The sequence below is a fragment of the Tenrec ecaudatus genome, chromosome 14, assembly GCF_050624435.1.
Source record: "Tenrec ecaudatus isolate mTenEca1 chromosome 14, mTenEca1.hap1, whole genome shotgun sequence".
In the NCBI taxonomy this organism is placed as follows: domain Eukaryota; kingdom Metazoa; phylum Chordata; class Mammalia; order Afrosoricida; family Tenrecidae; genus Tenrec; species Tenrec ecaudatus.
The window spans coordinates 32,740,683-32,766,581 of NC_134543.1; the positions used below are offsets into that span (position 1 = coordinate 32,740,683).

At 42.9% G+C, this 25,899-nt stretch overlaps 1 pseudogene; it reads left to right on the forward strand.

Moving 5' to 3' along the window:
• The first annotated feature begins 5,876 nt into the window (after positions 1-5,876).
• Positions 5,877-25,899, forward strand: part of LOC142426235 (cell adhesion molecule 1-like) — a 56,151-nt pseudogene continuing 36,128 nt past the window's right edge.

A 25,899-nucleotide genomic window follows, 5' to 3' on the forward strand; every position in this document is an offset into this window, starting at 1 on the left:
CAAGAACTTAAGAGTTATCTTCCTTCTTTCGGACTTCCTGAAGCAAATGCTCAACCCTCTGGATGGTGTTTAAAGCAAGATTAACTTTAGGATATTTGAGTCAGCTTGCTGTAATCACAAGTGAGTATCTTTGGAACATGTGAAGCATGTAGACTAAACAATGCGAGCAGCTAGGCTTCGATGAGTATTTTAAATGTTTTAGCACACGTCTCAGGATCTTTTCAGAAATGAGAGAAAATGTTAACAAAACGATGAGATTCCGATGAGTCTAAGGAACAAAACATACAAGTTTATTTGGGACTTTTTTGACATGCTAACTCCTGGTGGCACAGGCTAACTTTAAAAAGCATTTTAATGGTAGGTTTTCCCTTTTTAACAGACTTCTTAGGAGAAAAGGGAATTTTTGAAATGGCTTTAGTAGAGAGTCAGGGAGGCAGATGCAAGGCCAAGAAGGGGAGGCAGGAGGACATGGGTAAGTACCTAACATTCTAATTGTCTTTGTCTTTCAGGTAACCAAAAATAGCATCTTTAATGGAAGCCATCCTGCTTTCTTTCTGTTTTTCGGAAGCTGCCATATGTAAATTAAGGCACGCATCTAATTGTATCCGTCAGTTGTGGAAGGTTTTGTCTTCTCATTACCATACAGAAAATTCAACTTATCTTAATTTAAGAAAACTCACATTTGACTTTGATTATCTTGACTGTCTTTCGTAAAATCATGCCAGCATTCTAAAAATGGGTTGGTGCAGGGAAAATTGTTTGTTCATAAAAGCAACCAGAATGCCTGAAGGTTGGCCTGATGAGTCTTTAGAAATGGTAGTTTCCATATTATTTAAACAGTAAGTTCACATTCTAGTAAAAACTGAATATGTAATCAACTTAAATTTGCATTAATATTTTAATGAAAGCTGCATGTGTCCTGAACAAAAGATGGAGCCAAACTTTAATGGGTTGAAAACTCTGGCTTGTCCCCAAGATCAGATCAGAGTTTTGTTTGGAAGAACCTAGAAGAGCCAGTTTACTAAGGTCAAGCACCTCAATTGTCAAAACTTTCATACAAAAGAAAGAAGAAAATGACTCTACTTAGTGAGATGATCTTTTCAGAAAATCTGATGGGTGTCAGGTCTCCTAAACATGTGATACAACCTGTCAAAACCCTACTGGATAGTTGTGTTTTGTTTTTAGTTTGAAGTTTAGTTTGAAGTTGGTTTTAAGCTTCAGATGGAGATGCAAATTAACCCACAGTAGCCCAAAAAAAACCACAAAGAATTGAATAATTGCTATTAACTTATGATATTCATCTTTAAACACTTATGATTATGCTATCATAGTCAGCACAGGTGGTTCTGGCCCAAAGACAGGCAACCAGCTCAGTGGAACAGAATTGAGAGTGCAGAAATGGACCTACACATATTTGGACTACTGTGTTTAACAAAGTTATAAAGTCAATTCATTGAAGAAATGAGTTCTTTTCAGCAAATGATGCTGAAACAGTTGGACATGAATAAGGCAAAATATTAACCTTAGGTCTATACTTCACAGCATACCTGAAAATTAACTCAAATTAGATTGTAGACCTACCTATAAACCTTGAAACTATGGGACCAGCTATCAGACATCAAAGAACTAAAAATCATATCAGTGGGTGCCCACCTTCCTGATACGATCACGGACGACAAATGTGTACATAAGCAAATGTGGTGAAGAAAGCTGATGGTGCCTGGCTATCAAAAGATATAGCATCTGGGATCTTAAAGGCTTGACGATAAACAAGTGGCCATCTAGTTCAGAAATAGCAAAGCCCACATGGAAGAAGCACACCAGCCTGTGTGATCGCAAGCTGTAGAAGGGATCATGTATCAAGCATCAAAGAACAAAAAAATCATATCATTATAAATGTGGGTGAGTGCAGAGTGGAGACTCAAAGGCGGTAGGCAACTGGACACCCCTTACTGAAGGGTTGTGGGGAGGAGTAGAGCCAGTCAGGGTGCAGTGTAGCAATGATGAAATGTATAACTTTCCTCTAGTTCTTAAATGATCCACCCCCCCACCCAACTATCATTCTACCTTAAAAATCTGGCTAGACTAGAGGATGTACATTGGTACAGATAGCAACTGGAAACACAGGGAATCCAGGACAGATGTCTCCTACAGGACCAGTGGTGAGAGTGGCGATGCCTGGAGGGTGGAGGGAATGTGAGGGAACCACTTACAAGAGTCTACATATAGCCTCCTCCCCAGGGGATGGGCAGCAGAGAGGAGGACAGGGGGACACATTGGACAGTGTAACATATGACAAAATAATAGCAATTTATAAATTATGAAGGGTTCATGAGGTAGGGGGAGTGGGGAGTGGGAAGGAAGGGGGGAATGAGTCGCCAATATTAAGGGCTCAAGTAGAAGGCAAATGTTTTGAGAATGTGATGGCAACAAATGTACAAATGTGCTTGACACAATGGATGGATAGATGGATTGTGATAAGAATTGTACGAGCCCCCAATAAAACGATTTTAAAAAAACTTGAAACTGTGAAACGTATACAAGAAAATGTAAGAGAAAATCTTTGTGACTTTAAATTAGACAAAGGTTGTTTAGCTATGACGTCAAAAGTGTAATATATAAAAGAAAAAAATTAATACATTTTACTTCATGTAAGTTAAAAACATCTATTCTTCAAAAGAAACTTTTAAAAGAACAAGAAGACTACTGACAGAGTTAAAGAAAATATTTGCAATGCATATATAGTTGATAAAAAATCATATCCAATTGCATCTAAGCCTTTTGGCTAACATCAAGTGTAAAAATTAGATAGAGAATATTTAACAAAATTTCAAGCTTTAATAATAGCACAAAAAAAGAGCAAAGGGTGAATGTAATGGTTCACCCAAAACATCATATAATACAAATGGCAAACACAAACATGAAAGGAAACTGAGCATCACCAGGCATTAGGAAAATGAAAATTAAAACCACACTGAGATTCCACTGCACACTCATTAGAGTGTCTAACATGAAAAATTCTGACTAAATCAACTGGTGTCAAGGATACAGAAAAGCTCTCATACAAGGCAGATGTGAATGGCAAATGGCAAATTGCTTTGGAAAACAGGTTGGCGGTTTGTAAAACAACTAGCATCTACTAATCATATGACCCATTCACTCCAATCCTTCACAGTTACCGAAAAATGAAAATCATCTGTTCATACAGAGCCTTGCTCATGGACATTCACAACGGCCTAATGGGTAATAGCCCAAATCTGGACACAATCCAAATGCCCATCCAAAGGCAAATAGATAATGGAATGATTACATTTCCATACATACTGCTCGGCAATTAAAGAGGAATGGATTATTGAAAAACACAACGTGGTTGAATCTCAAAAGAATGATGCTGAGTGGAAAAAGCCTGCATTGTATAATTACATTTATATAAAATTTGAGAAAAATGTAAACTAATCTGCAGATAAACTAATGTCAGAAAACATATCAATGGTTGCCTAAGAGGGAAGAGGGGTCTTTATGAAGAAACCCAGGGTGTGTAGTAAACATGTTCATTATCTTGATTGTGGTGCTATGGCTCAGGTGTTTACATCCATAACATTTACTACACTGGACAAGTATGTGCAGTTGATGGTATGCTCATAAAACAGAAGGCGAACCCTTTAATTAAGATTAGTAGAGATGGAACAGGGATGCGTAAAGGTCAGTAGCAAAGCGGAAGGAAAAGATAAGCCTAGCTCTGGAAACAATCAAATAAGATGGAATTTCCTTACGACGCTTCCCTTCCGTCTACAGAAGACTCCTCTTCCTCCTGTGGGCAGGCATTCCCTGACCTTTCTTCTTACACAGCGCCCAAGACTCTCTTGGTATATTCCCTCGTTCTTATGGCTGACGAGCCAGGCTCGGAGCGAGCCAGAAGGACAGGGTAGAAGTGTCCCTGTGAGTGTCCAAGACGGCAGCTCTTTATGGGAGTAGAAAGCCGCACCTGGCTCCGGAGGAGCAGCAGCTGGTTTCAAACTGCTGAGCTTGCAGTTTGCAACTCCAACCTTAGCTCACTAGCCACCAAGGCTCCTTGGCATCTCCTCAGGCATTTGCTAACCGAGACTCGAGAAAGATCACCCTGACAGCGATGCTTTCTCTGCTCTCATCTGGGACCTATTCTCAAACTGCCAGCTTGAGAAGGGAAGGATCCTCACATGGAATCCAGGACAGATAATCCCCTTGGGAACAATAAGAGAAGTAACGAGACCAAGAGGGTAGTGGGAAGCAGGAGGGAGAAAGGGGGAACAGATCGCAATGATCCATGGGTGACGAACAGAAATGTGGGTGAAGGGAGCCAGCGGACAGTGTGAGATATGACAATAATAATAATTTATAATTTATCGAGGGTTCATGAGGGCAGGAGGGTGCTGGAGGGAGGAAAAAAAGAGGAGCTGAGACCAAGGGCTCAAGTAGAAAGAAAATGTTTTGAAAATGACGGTAACGTATGTACAAATGTGCATATGTACAAATGTGCTTGATATAATTGATGTATGGATTGTTATGAGAGCTGTAAGAGCCCCCAATAAAATGAATTATAAGAAAATTTCTCATAAAAATGTAAAGCAAATAATAAAAGTAGATAATATTACCTTCTTTACAAACTGCCCCCAACTCTCAGTAATATGTGCATTTTTGAAAAGTAATTGCTTTTATTCAAAATAATAAAATGTTAAGGCTGGAATTTTAGGCAGTATCAAGGAAATACTGTGGGGTGTAGGAGAAATGCCAGCATTCATTTTAGGTTGGATCAATCACAGTAGAGATAATATTCCCTATGCCATTTGCTCATTGTTTAAAATAAGTTTTTAATTGGAAAAAATGTTTATTTAATAGCTTTGACTACTTTTCCCTTCTCACAAATATATATGTCTTTCACTTTTAGGATCTCGATGGAGCTTGAATGTAGAAGAATCAAAATACCAGAAGAAATGAATCTGTAGCTGTTGTACAGCAAAAAGGCCCAAACATCTCATCTCCAGAGAGTTGTTCTCAGGAGAATGCTAACTGGATTTTCACATATTGAATTATGTCTTGGCCACGAGTCTCAACTGTGCCGGACGTGTTTACGACCACCTTCGGTTGCCGGGCTGACTCAGGGCAACCTCAGGTGTTTCACGGTTGAACTGCGCTCCCTAGAGGCTGATTTATACTTTATTATTAATTGGGAGTTACTACATATATCATATCATTCCATTGTTCAATCACGTCAAGCAGAATTGTACGAGTATTACCACAATCAGTTTCCAAATATTCTGCTTCTTCCTGGACTCCTTGACCCCCTACCCCACCCCCTCCTGGAAACCCTTATTCTGCTTGCCGTCCCTGTAGGATCACCAATCCAGGGTTTCATAGACCGAAAAACATCTGACGCAACTTGAGAGGGTGACCCCTAATGACAGAACACCTCTGAGACACACCCCAAGATGAACAAGCAAAAATACAGAAAAATGTTGAAAACCAGATCAGGGGCAGCATGCATCAGAGGGGGGAATCACTGAGAAAGTTTTAAATGTGCAAGTCAGATTTCAGAAGTAATCTTTCTTCTGAGGTAGCTCTGAGTGGATTCACGTCACTGGCTTTTCAGTGAGTAGCCCATTGGTGCTAGGCACCCCAAGTTCTCAGAGGTCAGGCAGGGGCCTCCAGAGAGCACTATGCCTTAGAGATGCTCAGTGGCATCTCAGAGACTAAGCAGGTAAGAAAGACTTACTATAGAGTTATTACATGTCAAGCACTGTTAGGCCTGAGGGCATAGATGGGAGGCAGTCCCCAGCCCCTGGCTTTATGGAATGTAAAGGCTCACAGAGAAGACGGGCCTCCCACAGGCAGTTCCGCGCATGGTAAATGGTACAGAGGGCCATGAGCAGCAAGGCCTGGAGAACCTGACCACGTCTGAGCATCAGAAAGTGCTTCATGGGGAAGGTGAGCTTCAAATGAGATTGAAAAAATGATGAGGCAACTTAGGAAAAAGAGGGCACCAAGAAGTTAGTCAAGAATAAAGGACAACTGTGGTAAATAGTCTCCTGGTAGCTGTGGTGGGTACCGACCATCTGTGCCCAGAATGAAACATTGCCCCGTCGGGTGCCATCCTCACGATTATTGCTATGGTTGAGCCCATTGGTGTAGCCACTGTGCAGCATATATAATTCTGCAGCAAGGGTAATAGCAAGTAATAATTTATGAGTGTATGCATAATTAGATATGTATGGTATGCTAAGTAGGTGTGGGTGATCATACAGAACTATATACAAATGCAATTGTAGGTATGATTCTGGACTTGTCTATATACGTATATAATATGTATATATAATAATATACATATATAATTTATATATAATATTATATATAGTAGAGCACATGGTTTATATATAATAGAGCACACAGAGGGCACAGTCATAGAAACTTCCTGACATAGCAAAAGCCCTCACAGGACAGAGCTGCTGGGTTTGAAGGTTTAGGATTATAATCCTGACAGACAGCTGGATCAATGGGCATAACAGAAAGACAGTGTCCTCCAACGCTCCAGTGTGGTGACGAGCAAATGGGGTCTTAAAGCTTCTGAGCAGACTTTTAAGATACAATTATTGGTGGCTTCCCACACAGAACAAAAAGCCAAAGTCTCAAAAGAAGCAATTAATCCACAAATGAATGAACCACAGCCTCCTCTAGCTAGAGGCCTACAGTACTAGAAGGTGCTGGCTACTGTCTCTAACCATCTAGGCCAGGGACAAAATAGGAGGTTTCCACCACAACTGGAGAAAAATTTAGAACAAAGCTAAAATTTATTTTTTTAAATATATTTATCAGATCTTACTTGTTGGTCTGATAAACCCTAGAGAACCCAGAGACAATTGCCCTAAATCACTCTTTTAACATGGAATTAAAATGACTCCCAAGGCCTCCTCACAACCAAATAAAAACTGTCCTATAAAATAAACAGCAGCACCTATGCGGAACGAGCTCATGTGGAAAGGGCGGAGGGGCAGCATCTGAACTCCTGTGACTTCACAAGGGGAAGAAAGACCCAATTCAACATCAGCTCAAGGCTGAGATCCGACTCCACCCTCCAAACTTGTTATGAATCCTGACACTAGCTGTCTTCCACAGAGCTGTCATCTTCTCTGCTGGGCTTAATAATTCACTGTCATAGCTACATAGACCTTATCAGTTATTCTTAGAACTTGGAGGTTATTAGAGATATTACCATTCAAGATCAGAAATGCTCAGGACATAGTTATGTGATCAACTCTCTTGACCCTTGTTACTCAGTGGAAGAAAGATAATTCACAAAGAATATTAGCTGGGAAACAGAAGAACATTTCATAAAGACAAAGGGGTCAATTCATCAAGAGTGGACATAATAATCCTGAATTACTTACATATTATAACAGAACTTAAAATGCACAAGGCAAACTTGACAAAAATAAAACAGAAATGAACAAATTCACAATCACAGTTAGAAATTTTAACACTTCTTTCAACAATGCATAGATAGATCAAATAGATTTTAAGACTCAGTAAGAGAAATAAAGTCTTGATACATGCTACACTAGGGTTGAATCTTGAAAACATGTTCAGTAAGTAAGCCAATCACAAAGGCAAAATATTGTATGCCCTCGCTTATATAAAAAGACAAGAAAAGGCAAATGTATAAATACCAAAGTTCATTAACGGCTTCAGGGGCTGAGAATAGGGGAGGGGAGGGGAGGAGGCTACTAGTAATGGAAAAACTATATTGCTTAAGGGTGGGATTGCACAGCTGATTTTTATCATTACTCTCAACAATTACATACTTGTAAAAAAGTTTAATTGGCAAAAGTATGATAGGTATATTTACAATAACAAAAAAAGAGTAGCTGCAGAATTTGGTATATAAAATAAAACACCTCCTGGGGTTTGCTTCCTTCGTTTGAAGGTTTAGGGTTATTTCATAAGCATCCTAGTTAATTGGCCTCCTAGTATGGTTGGGGCTTCCGTTCAAACTCCTAGTTCATTGAATGATGCCTTGGGTCTTAACATCTTTAAGTGGACATCCAACGCACAATAATTGGTCTCTATTTACCTGCAACCACAATGGGAAAGGAGATTTAGGAATAAGAGCATGCGATGATGGGTGACGAATTGTCTCCATAAAACACCATCTCCTTGTCCATGAGACTGGAGGAACGAGGCAATGCCTGGCTACCATTACTAAACGCTTTGATCCACGATCCTACAGTAATCCTGATCAAGAGGAGAAATGCAGGATAGAATTTCCAATCCTCATGAACTCTAGACTTTCTGAAGCCAATGAAGAATGGATTAACTCCTGAAAGGATTACTCTAAGATTATCTCGAAACCTTAAACCAAAAATATCCCCTGAATTCATCTTAAACCTGAAAATAATACAGCTTAACTAGGGACAAGGTCGTACCTTGGGATTATTCTCTTTAAATGTTTAGCTTCATGAGATCAAATTGACCAAACAGCAATGGGAAAGATTGGACAGAAGCCCTCGAGGACAGGGAGTGTGTGAGTGACTGGAAAAGGCAGGTGAGAAGAGTTGTACAACTAGATCAATATCACTAAACTGTACGTGTGGAAACTGTTCATTGGCTTTTGGTTTGTTGTGCATAATCTCAACAATAATAACATAAATCAAATTCATTTCAAAACATAAAAATACAGAATACATCACTACCACCAGTTCACTCAGAGAAGCTGGGTTAAATGAAAGGAAAATTCGGCATCAGAATCGGAAGAAGGCTTATTAACAACTGAGATATACAGATGACACAATCTTGCTTGCTGAAAGTGAGGAGGACTTGAAGCACTTGGTGTTGAAGGTCAAGAATTGCAGCCTTCAGTATGGATTATAACTCAATGTAAAGAAAACCCAAATCTTCGCAACTGGAACAACAGGTCACATCACGATAAACAGAGAAAAGGTGGACGTTGGCAAGGATTTCGCCTCACTTAGATACGCAATCATGCAGCTCATGGAAGCAGCAGTCCAGAGAGCAAATGACACACTGTGTCAGGAACATCTGCAGCACAAGACCTCGTTAGAGTATTGAAACGCCGGGAGGTGACTTTGAGGACTAAGGGGCACCTGACCCAGGCAGGCCAGGGTGCTTCCCATTGCCTCATATGCCTGTGAAAGTTAGACTTGAACAAGAAACAATGCGCTTGAGTAACGGGGCTGGAGAAGACTATCGAAAGTACCATGGACTGCACAAAGAACAAGCCAATCTGTCTGGAAAGAAGTATGACCACAGGGCTCCTGCGAGGCAAGGATGGCAAGACTTCATCGTACATGCTTTGGACACGTGTGAGAGGAAACCATTCCTGGGAAAGTGGAGAGGCAGGGGAGAAGAGGAATGGGATGACAGTGGCTGCAGCAATGGGCCCGGGCAAGGGTGACGCAGGGCTGTGCAGTGTTTTGTTCTGTGGAGCACAGGGTCTTTATGGGTCGGAACCAACTCAATGGCCCCTGTTAGCAACGACAAAAAATAGATATGGCACTAAACTGATCATGATATTCAAACAAATAGAAATTACATACCAATACTACTCAAGAACATGAATCCAAAATTCCTTAGGAAAATATAACAAAACGAATCAATCCATCAATATGTAAAAAAAATGTCAGCCTACTACAAACAGAGGGTTTTAGCCCAGGCATAGGTTGGCTGGACATTCTAAAACAATTCAATATGATTCATTAAATTAGAGGGGGGAAAGAAAGTGAAAAACATAACAGAAAATGGCATTGGGCAAAATGCAACATCATTCAGGATAGGAGTCCTCAGCACACCAGGAGTACTGGAACTTCCTCAGACAAACGATAGCAATGAAATCCTAAGACTCAATTAAAAAAAAAACCCTAGAATGAATCAGTACATTTAGCAAGTTTTCAAAGTCATCACTTATAAACTCAGTGTATAAAATGAATTGTGCTTCTATATGTGAACAACGAACAACCGGGAAATGAAACAAACACATATAAGCAGTGAGTAATTGGCAGTGAAAATCATAAAATCTTGCAGAGGAAAGCAAGAAGAGAAATAAATAGAGAAAGATATAGTATATTCGTAGCTATGAAGACTCATTAAGGTTAAGTTGTCTGCTATTTCTAAATTGACTTATTGTTTTAATCAAAATCCCTATAGACTTTTGATATAGGAACTAATTAGCTGATTCTAATATAAATATAGGCATGGAAGGCATCTGGAATAGCCAAAACAATTTTGAATGTGAGATTGAAGTTGGAAGATTTATATGATCTGATTTCAAGATGTGTTATAAATTAATTAAGCCAGGAGCAGCATCCCATGATTGCTGTGGGCCAAGGCATTGGATCCTAGCAACTCTCCGGGACTGAGGAGAAAGGCTATGTAGGGCGTCCAAGGCTGTCATTGTTAGAGACGCAGATAGCCACATCTGTCTCCCACAGGGCAGCAGGCAAATTCAAGCCCGAGATGTTTGGGTTAGCAGGCAAGCACTTAACAACTACCTCACCAGAGCGCCTCAATGTCAGGAGGCTAGACATAAAGAGCATGGTAGAAAACCATATCAAGGAAATAAAATGGAGAGAAAGTCCTCTTTTCAATAAATGGTGCTGATGACTATATGGAAACAATTCATCTCCACTGTGACCTCGCATCTGTATCCAAAGTTAGCTCAGACTGGGTGCATAGAACCAGTCGGAGAAGGACACAATACTTCAGTGAGTATCATTATCTCAATGCCAGATTTAAACGTTGACGTGGGAAGACACAAAGTAAGACTACATTGCGTTTCAGCAAAGCAACTGACCGGTACTTTTCAAAAGTGTCAAAGTCATACGTAAGGGGCTGTCTAGTCACTTCAAACTCCTAGCAAGCCCTTTTATGTTCAACAGAATGAAACACTGCGGGGCCTTGGGCCGTCCTCAATTGTCATGTTGAGACCATTGTTGTAGTCACTTGGTCAGTCGATCTCCTGGAGGGTCTTGCTCTTCTGCTTTACCAAGAATCCCGTCCTTTCCCAGGCAGTGGCATTCTAACAAGTCCAAAGGACATCCTGCTTCTCGGGAGCATTTTGCTGTACTTTTTCCCAGACAAATGTGTCTGTTCTTCTGCCATCCATGGCACTTCAATATTCTTGGACAGCACTGTAATTCAAATGCACGAATTCTTCTGCATTGGTCAACATTCATATGCAGAGGAGGTGATTGAAAATGCCAGGCCTTGGGTCAGGTGCACCTTCGTCCCTCAAGCAACATTCTCACTCTTGACCACTTTAGAAAAATCTTGTGCTGCAAATGTACCTCACCGTCTGATCTTCTTTCTGGCTGCTGCTTCCAGGAGCATTGATTATGGATCCAAATAAAGTTAAATTCTTGACAACTTCCATCTCTTCTCCATGTGTGTTATCTATTTATCTGATGGTAAGGATTGGGGTTTTCTCTACTTTGAGTTGTAATTCACATGGACCGGTCCGTGCGATCCTTGATCTTGATCAGCAAGTGTGGCAAGCATATCAGGCTGTTAATAAACTTTCCTCCAAGCCCGATGCCTTGTACTTCTTCATCAAGTCCAGATTCTTGGATTAACAGGCAAATTGGATAAATATGGTTAAAAGATACAACACTCATCCACACCTTCCCTGATTTTAAACCATTTCCTTGTTCTATTCGAATGACAGCCTAGTTGGTCCATGGACAGGTTCCACATGAGTGTTCTGGAACGCCATTCTTCTCAAGGCTCTCCATAGTTTGTTATGATCCACACCGTCAAATGCCTGTGCAGAGTCAATAAACACAAGTAAGCAACTTTCTGGCGCTCTCCACTTTTAGCCAACATCCTTTTGATGCCAGCATATCCCTTGCGCCACATCCTCTTCCAAATCTGCCTTAGATTCTCGCAGCTCCTGTCAATGTGAGACTGAAGCCATTGTTAAGTGATCTTCAAAACATTTTTACTGGCGTGTAATATTGCTGTTGTTTGATAATGTTCTCTTTTCTGTTGGGTCACCTTTCCTTAGAATGGGTACGAATATAGGATCCCTTCCCATCGGTTGACCAGGTTGCTGTCTTCCAAATCCTTTGACATAGAGTAGGGAGTGCTTCATCGGTTGTTGAAGCAATCCTACTGGCGTCTGTCAGTTCCTGGAGGCTTGTGTTTGGGGTTAATGCCTCTACTGTAGCTTGAACTATGTTTTCCAGTACCATCAGTTGTTGACCAAATGCTACCTCTTGAAATGATTGTATATCAACCAGTTCTTTTTTAGTCACAGGATCCATCTTCCATCTTCTTTGGATTCATTTCTGCATCATCTAATATTGTGCTCAAGAATCCTTCAATACTTCAACTCAAGGCTTGATTTTTTTTTTCTTCAGCTCGTTCAGCTTGAGATATGCTGAGCATGTTTTTCCTTCTTGGCGTTCTAACCCCAGTCTTTGCATATTTAGTCATTATACTTTATCTTGCCTTCTTGAGCTGTCCTTTGACATGTTCTATTCAGTTTTTCACTTCACTGTTTTCTCTTGAAAGGCATTGAAATCTTGGAAGACTAAGGAAATATGATCACCAAACAATGTGAGATCTTACAATCAATCTTGGAACCAAAAACAATATTATTAAGCAGACTGATGAAATCCAAATAAATTTTGTAGCTTGATTTAAGAAATAAGTAGACCATAGACCTAAACAAAGAAATTTAAGCTATTAAACTTATGAAAGAAGACAGGAAAATCATTCCAGGCCTTGGGGCACACTGCGCTGGCTCAGAGCTCCCGGCTCCTCCTAAGCTAGCTCTGCCGCTGTCTCGTTCTAGCCGCCATCATGATCATCTACTGGGACCTCATCAGCTGTGATGAGATGTTCTCCGGCATCTACAAGATCCAGGAGATCGCAGACAGGCTGGTCTGGAAATGGAGGGGACGATGGTCAGTAGGACCGAAGGTAACGTCGATGACTTGCTCATCAGTGGCAATGCCTCAGCTGAAGGCCCCGATGGGGATGCAACAGAAAGCACAGTGGTCACTGGTGTTGAGATCGTCATGCAGGAGACCAGCTTCACCAAGCAAAGGCAAACTCGAAGAGCAGAAGCCAGAGAGGAAAGCCTTTTCTGACAGGGACTGCCGAACAAAGCAAGCACATCCTTGCAAATTTCAAAAACGATCAGTCCTTCATTGGGGAGAACATGAATCCACCCCGGATATGATCTTCTTTCAGGATGGCTGAGAGATGGAGATGTGTGAACACGGTGGGCAACTCACGACCCATCACCTCTCCTCCTAACTGGCTGCTGTTCATCCACACGACACCAGGACTTAGACAAATGGAACTGAGGTCATCGAGAGCTCTTCACTTACTTTGACCTTGATTTATTTGGAGCGGAGGCTTTTTTTAAGGATAAAAAAAAACCCATGTCATGTAGATTGTCTAAATAAAATTCATTTAAACTCAAAAAAAATTTTTTTCTTGCAGCAGGCGCAAAAGGAGTAAACCAGAGAGGGAAAAATGTTATCAGAATAGCAATATTTGCACATTTTAACAATCATTAAGAAAATGAAATGACAGATCACAGTTAAAGCAAAAATATCTGCAAACCTACCTGCTTGTTCCCTTGGTCCTGTGACCCTGTCTTGCTTCATTCCCACCTTCTTTTGGATGTTTGAACTTTTTTTCTCCCACTGTTGACTTTAACTTGGTCTACTCTTTGGTAGACCTGTGCCTCTGTATTGCAGTGGCTGTAGGAGGCCTGGTGGCGTTGGCATGAAGCGATGGAGTGCTAGCTACAAGGTCAAGAGTTGGAATCCACCAGCCACCTTGCAGGAGACAGAGGAAGCTGTCTTCCGCCATAAAGATGGACAGCCTTGGACACCTGAAGGTGCACTTCTCCTCCATCCTCCAGGGCTGCTGTGAGTCAGAATGCACTAGATGTCTGTGGGTTTGGTTGCCCCACTTCCAGTTTTGTTCCACTGTAGTACTGGGCTGTTTTTCTCCGTCTGTCTTTCCATTCCCCCTACCTCTAACAATTCATTGCTACCCCACTGCCACACAGTGATTCCAACTTACAGCGATCCCTTAGGATGGGGTAGAACTCTTCCTCAGGGCTTCAAAGACTCCAAATATTTACGAGAGCAAACTGCCCTATCTTTCATTTATAAAATGTTCATGACGATGTATCTTATCATAGACTTCTCTGGTTTATCCTCTTTAGGGCTCACTGAACTTCGTGAACCTGTAAGTCCCTGCCTTCGGATAACTTTGAGAAGTCTGCAGCAATCGGTTCTTCAAACTTTACGTGTACACCCCATTCTTTCTCCTCACCTTCAAGTTCAATGTGAGCTCTTAGGGCCCCACAGGCCCTTTGGGCTCTTTTTGCCTCCTTTTCTCGCTGTTGTTCATATTGGATAATTCCTACTCAACCGTCTCCCAGTCCTCTCTCCTCTCCATGCCGCAAAGGAACAAGTCCATGCAGTTGGATCTTTGTTTTAATTCTGTGTCTTTGGGTTCTGAAATTTCCATGTGCTGTTTCTTTACTTCGTCTGTGCTTTTGATGTGAAGTTCCATCTTTTCTTTCAGCAGAAGAGAGTTCATACTTCCTGGAGTAATAGTTACTCGGGAGATCTTGTCAGAAAATGTCAGCATGGCAGCTATTCCAGGGTTGCTGTCTGCTGATTGCCTTTCCCCATACAAATGAAGACTTTCCTGGGTGTTAATATCCAAATAATTTTAGAATTTCTCCTGGACACTTTGGGTGCTACATGACCCCGAGCCTTGTTCAATGGCCATGGAGACACTGGCGGTTTGGTTTTGTAGACAATAAACCTGGTTGGGTTTCAAGTTCTGACAGCTTTCTAGGGCGTGTGATTCCAAATTTAGTTCTGCTTGTAAAGCCTCGACTGCGCAGTTCAGATACGTCTTGCCCATGTGCCACCCAGTGGCCAGGATGGGACTCAGTCCCGTGCTCTAGTGCTGTTTAGTCTCAAGTTCACGTCAGCTTGTGCTACATCCACGCCCTTTATGGAGCCCCTTTCTCAGACTCCTCCCCCTCTAAGATATGTCTGGTAATTTCTGGCCAGAAAGGTGGGCTTGCTTTTCTTTCTTTTTCATGCTAACCTGCTGCACACCTCTCGTCACTGGGTCCTGGATGGAGTTGTGGAAAGGAGGGGAAACAGCATTCCTCAAGGGCCCACAGCCCCTCCACTCAGACAGGAAAGGTCCCCCTCTCTGAGTCTGAAGTAAGTTCAGGATGACTGCTCCTGTTGTGACAGCTCCTAGAAGACTGCCCCGGAGACAGCATGCGTGAGATTGGGGGGCAGCGAGAACGTAGGGAACTTCCCTCTTCCCACTCTTCAAGCCAGAGCCCGAAGCTCGTGTGTGTGTGTGTGTGTGTGTGTGTGTGTGTACATGTCTGGGTGCCCACTGTCTGGTTCTAGGCTGCCTTGAGACCAGGCTGAATGATAACGGGATGGGCCTGGGAGGAAGCTCGCTGATGGATTGTTGGTACTTGTTCTGATCTTCTGCCCCCATCTGCCTGCTATTGCTTATTTTTCAGAGCCCTAAAGCAGATGTCCCCAGTTCCAGATGTTCTGTCTAGGTGTGAAAGCTGTGTTTAGGAGGAGAGGCGTGGTATGCTAAATTCATTCCATCTGGCCTGCCCTTTGCCACCCTCCAGGGTCCAAGATGTCTGACAATATTGCCATCTGAGGTCTACGTTTCAGGCAGCAGGAAGGGGGACAGAATGAGGAAGGCATCCTCTGCCTTGAAGGACATCCCTTGGAAATTTAAATAAACTCTCCCATTTACATCCTATTCCAATCTCACCAAAAGGCCTTCATACCCTGCAGAGGAGCCCTGATTTCCTGGAGGTCGCGGTTAACCCAGTTAAGAAACGGGGGCTGCACTAATACAGATGAGGAGTGGAATTAATACGAGGTTACTCCCAAAAGCATATGGAGAAATAGGATGAAAAGATATTGAACTTACTCCATGAACGTTTTGAAGCTCTCATGGCCTAGGGAAATAACACAGGTCTAGTGTTAGCTCTTTCTCAATTTCCTGACCGAGTCCTCGCCTCTTAAAAAATACCCAGAGGGACAAACATCAGTCTACTGAAGAACAACACCAATGAAAGCCAAAGGCGTTGCCATTGCATCTATCCTGACTCATAGCGACCCTGCACACGGTTTCTGAGACGAAATCGTCAAGGGAGCAGACAGCCTCCGCTTTGTTCCGCAGAGCAGCTTGGGAGGTTTGCGTCTGCGGCCTTGCTGTTCCCAGTCCAACATCTCACTGGTGCCCTTGAAGATGGAGGAGCCATTCAGCACATTCCAGGCTGCTCTGCATTTTCCACTAGACTCCCAGGAGACCCCTGTAAAGGGCTTTAGGGCCAGCTGAGACTTGCCAGTCAGAGAGAGGACTATTTGACCATTCCTCCCAAGTTAGCCCTCAACACCAGTAGCTTCATCCTATCCATTGATTGACAAGTATTTGGATTTCACTTGGGCTTAAAAAAAAGTTGGCCTACATTAACCCTTCGATTTTCCATGCCTCGGGGCAACAAAATGTTTGTGGGAAATTCCATTCGCTTTTAATTCCACTTCTCCACAAAAGTTTCAATCCACTTGATACATTTCCCTGCAGCCTCTAGCCCTGGTCCCCGCTTTTTCCCTGAGAACCGCCATGTGCCGTGGTCTGGTGCCTCCGAGCAGAGGTGGGAAGAACACGACGGCTGTTCAGGAAGAGTGAGCCGCCGGCTGAAAGCATGGGAGAATGACATGGATTGGAAGGCAAATTGGGGAGGCGGGTCAGAGTGAAAACAATTTAACACCAAAGGGGAAAATAAGACACTTCATGAGAAACCTTAGACTTTTGATTAAGGCAGAAATTATCCCTGTTGTGCTGTTGTTAGGTGCCTTTGAGGCCACCAACTCTTGGTGACAATGCCCAACAGAAGGCAACAACGCCATGTCCTCTCTGGGGCTCCCCGTCACTGCTGTGTGAGCCCATTGCTGCGGCTCCTGGGTCCGTCCATCCAGGGAGGGTCGGACCGTCTGCATTCCTAAGCCTGCTGTCCAGCTCCAGGGACTGTTACTGCTGACAGTATGAGCGCTGGTTTGGAAGTCTCACGTTTTTTTCACAGGCATCTATGCATAGAGATTTAATTTTACAAAAATGGAATCATGTTCTGCCTATATTTCCATGCTAGTACATGTAGATAGTTATTTTTTTAAGAGCAGCATATTATTTCATTGTGTGGCTGCACCATATATTACACATCATTTGCCTTTCAATGGGCCTTCGGATTTCTTCTCATATTCTGCGGTTATAAATGCAGTGATTTCCCATGTGCATGCATCTTGCCACATAAGTGGAAATCATTCTGTGAAATTCTTCGAAGTCAAACGTACGTACTGAAGGATGTGAATACATTTCTCAAGCGTCATCCACGTGTTCCCATGGGAGGAGGGTAAAAAATATCTCCCCTTTCAGAGTAAATGGTATCTGATGAATTGGACTTTAAAAAAATCATTTTATTGGGACCTCTTACAGCTATAACATCCCATAGTTCTATCTCATCAAGCAGTGCTGTACAATTGCTACCACAATCAGTTTCAAAGCATGATCTTCCTTCTTGAACTCCTTGATAGCTGCTCCTCTTTATTCGCTCTCTCCCCCACATCATCCTCCCCGCCCCAGGAACTCTTATTCCTTTTTTTATCTATAATAGTTGTGTGTGTGTGTGTGTGTGTGTGTGTGAGCGCGCACGCGCGTGCACGGGGGCCATATCTTACAATCCAATATATCCAATTCTGTTCTTCGATCTTATCGAGTGGGGTTGCACAGTCATAAATGCTATCAGCTCCCCACTCGCCCCTTCCCACCCCCTCTCTTCCCACACCCTCAGGGACCCATTACTCCTGTTACTGTTTCTCATGGGTTATCTATTTAGACTTTCATGTATTGAATGATATTAAATATACAAAAGAACATTCGCAAATCTAACATGAATAATGAAATAAAACAAATAAAAATCCATAATAGCAAGGGGAGGAAATATTAAAGAACCAGAAGATAGTTATGTGGTTTATCAGTGCCATGCTGCACCCTGGACTTATCATACCTTCTGCGTGGCCCTCCTGAGAAGGATGGACAATTACCTTACAGGTGGGTTGTGGGTCTCCACGACATCCACGCCCCTTCCTGTTGGCTTGGTTGCTTGTTTTCGAAGTTCTAAGACCTCTTCTCACCAACACCTCATGATCACACAGGCTGGTGGTGTGCTTCTTCCATGTAGGCTTTGTTGCTTCCCTGCTAGATGGCTGCTTATTTAGCTTCACGCCTTTAAGACCCCAGACACTCTATCTTTTTATTTTTTTGAAGTCATTTTATTGGGAGTTCTTATAGATGTTATAAAAGCCCTTAGAGATATGATTCAATTAAATCAAGCATAATTGTACAATTACTATCAATTGCAAAACATTTTCTTCTTGAACTCTTTGATATTAGCTCCTCTTTATCCCCTCCCATCATGCCCCTATAGCCCCCCAGGAACCCTTATTAATATATATGTATATGTATATATTCCATATCTTTTACCATCCAATGTATCCATTCACCTGCAATTCTGTTATTTGTTCCCCTCAAGTAGAGATACTAATTATATCTTTTGATAGCCGGGCACCATCAGGTTTCTTCACCACATTTGCTTATGCACCCGCTTTGCCTTCAGCAATCGTGTCAGGAAGGTGAGTATCATACAGTGCCACATTCATAGAATAAACCGTTCTTGTACTGAAGTTAGATTTAAGTAGAGGCCCAATGTCCATCAGCTCCTTGTTGCATTTTCATATATATATACACACACATATTTATGTATTTCTCCCTAAGAGTTTACACTTCCGCCTCTGGCATTCATTCACATGTATCTGTTATTTATTTATGTTATTACTTAAGTGACTCTCTTATAGATATACATTCCTTCAGGAAAATCAGAAATGGCTTGGTATTTGGATGCTTGAAGTGTCTCATTAATTATCAGAAGGGTTTTGTTTAGAATGGGCCCTGGGCTAGTTCTGGTCTCCTTCAGTGGGATGATTTTGCCAACATGCCCTTGCCTAGCTGCCCGGAGCTAAATTATCCTTGCATTGCCCCCTGTTCTTATACACTGAAGCTGACTGCCGCATGAGCTTTTATTAGTCATCACATTCCATCGGTGCCAATATTCCTTCCCTGCGTTTGCCAGCATCTCTATGAAAGTATTACTGCTGTTAGATGCTATCAGGTCAATTCTGACTCAGAGAGGCCCGATGTGCCAGAGCACCAGACACTGCCAGCTCCTGCACCATGTTCACAACGATGTTTCGGTGTGAGCCCATTGTGGAAGCTGCTGTGCCAACCTGTCTCCTAAGGATCTTCCTTTTCCTCACGGACCCTCTATGTTGCCGAGCACGATGTCCTTCGCCGGGCCCTGACCCCTCCTGAGAGCGTGTTTGAAGTCCACGAGACACGGTCTTGCCTTCCTCTTGCCTGAAAGTCACCCTGCCTCTAGTTCCCCCGAGACAGATTTGTTTGTTCAATTGTCGTCACCAACATCTTCGTCCAAGGTGTCATTTCCTCTTTGGTGAGTTCTTCTTTCATCTTTATGGACAAGCATGAGGACCATGGCAGGGGTCAGCCACGCTTTCATCTTGAAAGTGATATCTTTGCTCTTTAATATTTTAAAGAGGTCTTTTTGCAGCAGACTTGTCCAATGCAATATATCACTTGATTTCTTGACTCCTGATCCCTTTGGCATTTATTGTGGATCCAAATAAAACTGAATTCTTGACAACTTCAATCTCTTCTGCATTTGTCATGGTATCTATTAATCTCCTTGTGATGAGTTTTTTACATTGAGTTGCAATCCATACGAAGGCTGCTGTATTTGATATTTTACTTTCAACAGTAGGTGCTTCACGTCCTCTTCACTTTCATCAAGCAAGGTTGTGTCATCTGCACATCTCAGGTTATTAATGAGTTCTTGTCCAATCCTGATGATGTCTTCATCCTCATATAATGGGAATATATGAAGCATGTTCTCACTGTATAAATATAAACAATATGTCCTAATGGTTTGTGTAGCAGACAGATTGAGTATGGAGGAAGAATACAATCTGACACACATCTTTCCCAAATGTAAGCCACAAAGAATCCCCTTTTTCTAACTGTGTCTTTGGCTATTGACAGGCTCCACCAGAGCACAATTCAGTGTTCTGAAAGTCCCATTGTTTGCGATAGTATGCACGCTCTGTTATGACTCACACAGCCGAGTGTCTCTGCATACTCAGAGAAACACAGGTAAATATCTTCTTTATATTCTCCGCCTCCCGCCAAGATCCGTTCAATATCAGCTATGATATCCCTTGTTCCCCATCTCCTTCTGAATGTGCTTGGCTTCCTGTCGGTCAGAGCCGATGAATACGCCAATTGTTTTCGAATGATCTTTAGCAAAACTTTACTTGAAAATGATATTAGTTGTATTGTTCAATGAATGCTGCATTCTGTGGTATCATTTTTCTTTGAAATGGACACAAATATGTATCACTCCTAATTGATTGACCATATAATTGACTTCCAAATTTCTTGGCATACCAAGTGTGCGCTTCTAGCATAGTATCACTTTATTCAAGCACCTCAATTGGTATTTTATCATTTCCTGGAGCCTTGTTTTTTGCCAATACCTTCAATGCAGCTTCGATTCTTCCTTTGATCTTATTGGTTCTTGATCCTATGTTACCTCTTGAAAGGGTTGGATGTCCACCAATTCTTTTTTCCCTCAACAGTTTTATTGGCATATAATTCACATGTCATACAATTCAATAGTTCAGTCACATCAACAAGACATGTGCAGTCACCACCACAATCAGTTTTAGAACATTTTCTTCATTCTTGTACTCATTGTTCTTTGCTCCCCATTTCCCCCCAGCCTCCCCTGCTATACCCCCAAGGAACCATTAATCCAGTTACTGCCTCTATATTTACCTCTCTGGATTTCATATACTGAAAACCTTTAAAAGTCAACAACCAAATTCTTGTTGGTACGTGACTCGGTGTCTTCCTTCCATCTATTCTCAGTGCGTCCTGTGCTGGCTGTTACTGTACCCATGGACTCCTTCAGTCTGGCGAGAGAAGCGCCTGAGGGATGCGGTGCTGCTGTAACAGAAGTACCATGAGGATTTTCACGAGTGGAAATGCACTTTCACCAAGTTTCAGAGGCTAGCAGTCCAAGTTCAGAGTGGCAGTGCGAAGGAAAGGCTTGGTGGTGGAGTGAAACTTCTCAATATGGCCCCTCTACCCAAGGCTTGGTAACCCCCACCAAAGCACTGGGTGGGGCTAGGCCAACAGGGCATGCGTAACGCCGATAGAGGGGTGTGGGCCGCTCTCCTTCTCACCTGCTCTCGCCGTTAGGTCTCTTCAACGACCGGTGCTTTCGTGATACATGAGGTCTTGCATGACATCCCCTTGCTCGTCTGCTCTTCGGTCACGAGTGTGCAGTGTGTCAACGCGGCTCTGGAGATGGCTCTAACTTCAGGTGCGATACATGCAAGGCGATGTTTGGCTCTCATCTTTTCCTTTCCTTCAGCTTAAACTTGCGTTTTCATAAGAGCAAGCAGTGATCTCTTCCACAGCTAGCCCCTGCTCTTGTCCTCACTAGTCATTCTGAGCTCCCTCGTTGCCTCTTTCCACACAGGGAGCTTCATGGATGCCTGTGTCCCATCTGCTGAGGTGCCCAGGGCGGTTGCTGTGATCTTGGTGAAAAGGGTGTGTACAGTCACCCTCTGTCCTGACATCTAACAGGTCTTTCTTTTGTGACCAACAACATTGACATGAGTGAGTGTGTCGGTCTATCTTTGCTTCGACGTGCGTAGCCGTCTGTAAGATAAAATCCTAGAGAGAAATATCCGGGCCAGAAAGTACGTGCATTTAAAATTCTCACAGGCATGGCCAAGATGTCCCCCAAAGAAGCTATGCTCATTTCTAGATCCCAGGAGATGCCCTGCACTTTTCTCCTGCTTAGTTCTCTGATGTGATAGCCCAGAAATCTTGCAGTGCATTCATATCCTCTGAATCTACTTTGTTAATTTTTCTTTGCCCCATCTGTTCATGTCATGCCAGTTTGGCTGGCGGAGGGGATGTGGAGGGTGGGGTGGGGGGAAGAAGAGGTCATCGGATTTTTCTTTGAAGCTTGTAATGGCACTTTATTTATTATTACAACTACTCCTCTATTAAGAAAGGTTTAAACGTCTGGCTTTTAGAGTTAGAAATGGGTTCACATCTAGAGTCCCTCACTTACCCAACCAGACACTGGATACCACTGAGGCTACCCCCAGCCAGGGTGCCCCACGTGTGTTGGGGTGGCCCTGTGCATTCTATAGAGTGGTCAAGTATCTGTGGTCCATTGCAAGTAGATTCCCCAAGTCTTTCTTATGAAATATCGCTAGTAGATTCCAATGCTACCTTTTAGTAGCCCCACCGCCTCGGGATCCCTCCGACAAAGAGACTTAATAAATGGCAGAGAATCCCCTGCCTTTCTGAGACTCCCCCAGGCCAGTCTACCATAATTTTCTAGAACCAGGCTCTGCTTCTCTTCTCACATTTCCCAGGTCTGCAAGCAAGCCAGACCTTTCCCTTCTGACTCACCTGCTGGGAGGTCACACCAAGCATGGCCTGCCTCTCCCTCCAGGGCCTGCCTGCTTGATTGCTCACTGCAAATGAGCACTTCCTAGCCAATCTGTCTTCCCGCAGCCCTTCGCAGTCCATTTCCTCCTCAGTTTTTACTTGCAAATTCAAGAGGATTCTGCATGTTCATTGCTGGGGCCCTTGTACTTTAAGTCCATCGGGTTAATAACTGAAGCCGCAGGTCACTTCATCAATCCTGCTTGTCCCAGCTCTGCCTCTATGGAGTTTAGAAGGGCGGGTTCCTTCTGGTCTTCAAGGCCTTGGAGTGTTTAATCACATCCACTGGTTTGCCTTTTTATTTCTCTCTCTGCAGGCTCCCTTGTGTAGACTGTTGTTGTTTGTTTGATGCTGTGGTTGTCGCCTTTCCCCACTCTCACTCTGGAGAGTGACCCGCGGGGCTTCCTGGGCTGTGATCTTGATGAAGGCACATGGGCGGGTCCCTTCTCCCGCGGAGCTGCTGGTGCGTTTGTGTCTGCAGCTGAGTGCTTAACCATTGCACCACCGGGGCTTTGTCAGTACTCCTACCCCGCGCAGTTGGCCTTGAAGCAGAGAGCTCAGCCACCGGCTTTAGATTCCTAGTGATGCTGTAACACAAACACCAAAAGTCAGTGGCGCCAATGAAGCGGAATGCGCTCTCTCACGGTTTAGAAGGAAAACATCCAAATTTCAAGCAGTCAGCCTCGGGAAAGCCCTTCTCTCTGTGTTTGCTCTGGAGGAAGGTCCTTTCGTCCGGGTAGTTTCCCACTCCTCGTACAGACTGACTGTGTGTGGACGCTCGCTCGTTCCGCTGCATCTGGACCCCGCATTCCTTTCCCCCTGGTCTTTGGTTCCTTGGGGATCGCCACGGGGCCTGGCATCTGCGCTCCCCCTTTCTGTGATTGCTTGCTTGCTTCTGTGCCTAAGCTCCTCTTCTTCATTGTTTATTTATTTATCTAAACTGCTCTTTTGTATGTCAAGCGTGATTAGCTTAGACTGAGCAGAGAGATGGGACATTGGGACATGAAATTGCATACAATGCAGCACTCTCTCTGCTGGGTAGATATCCTGAAGAATTAGGAGTCATAACATAAACAGCAATATACACACCCACGTCCATCCCAGCCTGTTCACCATAGCGAAAGATGAAAGCAATCTGACTGTCCATCAGGAGCAGAAAGGGTAAAGAAACTCTGGGGCAGATATAAAATGGAATATTTTGTGTGTTAGACTGGATTCTCTGGAACAGCGAAACCAGAGTATGTATATTCTCCATGTATGTATATAGAAAGAGATCTATATGTATATGTCGATAGACAGACATATACATGCATATGCACATGTCTTTATGTCAAGGGGCTAGACGTTGACTAAGGAACATGAAACAAGAATCAAGCATTCAACCATGGGGTTGGTGACGGCTATGGAAAGTGCCACCACGGGCTGCCAAAGATCAACCAACGCCATATATACTCGAGTATAAGCCGTTTTTTCAGCGCATTATTTATGCTGAAAATCCTCCCGTTTTGTGTGGTAAAATTAGGTGCCTCACTCATCCTTGCGTGTACACAGTATGTCTCAGAAGAAGTAGAGTCAGAATGTTCCTTAGAGACAAGGATGGTGAGACTTCATCTCACGCTCTTTGGACATGTCAGGAGAGACCAGTGCCCCAAGAAGGACATTGTGGTTGGTAGAGGAGAGGGACAGCGAAAGAGAGGAAGGACCTCTAGCAGATGGACTGACAGACACAGTGGCGGGTCTATTGTGCATAAGGTCGGAACTGACTCGATGACCCTTGACCACAACATAATATCACACTGTGTAGAGAAGCCCTGTGGTGGTGCAGTGGCTGTGAGCTGGGCTGCCACCTGTAAGGTCAGCCGTTCAAAACCACCAGTCGCTCTGTGGGAGAAAGGTGAGGCTTTCTACTCCAGAGAAGAATTACAGTCTCAGAAACTCACAGGGGCAGTTCTATCCTGTCCAACAGAGTTGCTATGAGTTGGCATTGAATCAATGGCAGTCAAGGATCACACTACATATTGCTAAAACACAGTGACAAAACCATGAAGCACCTCACAGCTGTGAGGACAAATGTTATATATTATTATATAATATTATTACATAATATTATATAAGACCAGTGATCTAAGGGGTGGTGGGGACAGGGGGGACAAGATAAAAACTTTCATGCCAAAGAGGACAGACTTTGGAGATTATTGATCGGGGGTGGGTACGGGAGGTCAGAAAAAGCAACGGGCTAGACTGTCAACGACAAGAAACCAAGGACTGACTGAAAGGTAAAACCCCTGGGAGTGTGGACTTGTAGTTTAAACTGTTGAATACCCAGTAGAAGATCCAAAATGGAAACCCCACCAACATTACAATAAAAATATTATATGAATATTTTAAATGATTAGTTTCTAACACACCCTACACCTGATATGGCCTCATTAAATAACAGAGAAAATCCCATTCCCAAATGAGATTACATCCACGGGTAACTCTTTAGCCAATGTCCCCTGTGTTTGGAAACAACTTCCAGATGAGGAGTCGAAGTCTGCCCTTTCTAACTTCCCAGAGAAACAATGCTACCTCGCCTAATATGGTATAACCCAATATTCTCTAATAAAAAGAACTTTATTCTCTAATGAAACAAACAGACAAACAAAAAAGCCCTCCTCCCCACCCAATGGATCAGATATCAGGGAAGAACTTGGAGTGCAGATTCCTAACAAGTTCCCCAAGTGCTCCCTGCGATGAAAAGTACTTTTCTACATGATGAACCTGCAAAACTTTTCTCTTTTATTAAACAGTTTTATTAGCATTTCATCCATGTCATACGATTCAATAACTCAATCATATCAAGAAGAGTTACACAATTATCACCACATTCAATTCTAGAACCTTTTCTTCTTTGTGCTCATTGTTATTCATGTAATTATATTTGTTTCTACTTGTGGCCAAAATATGCACAACAAAACATTCTCCGATCCCACAATTTCTACTTGTATAATTCAGTGGCATTGATTATACGCTTCATGGTGCGCAAGCATCAATGATATCCTTTTCCAAATTATTCCACCGCCCTTGACATAGACTCAATGGCCCCTAAGCAACCATGCCTTCTCGTTCACCCATGGTAGCCATTGGTCCAGTTTGGTTTTTCCTTTTTCTTCTTCATTTTCC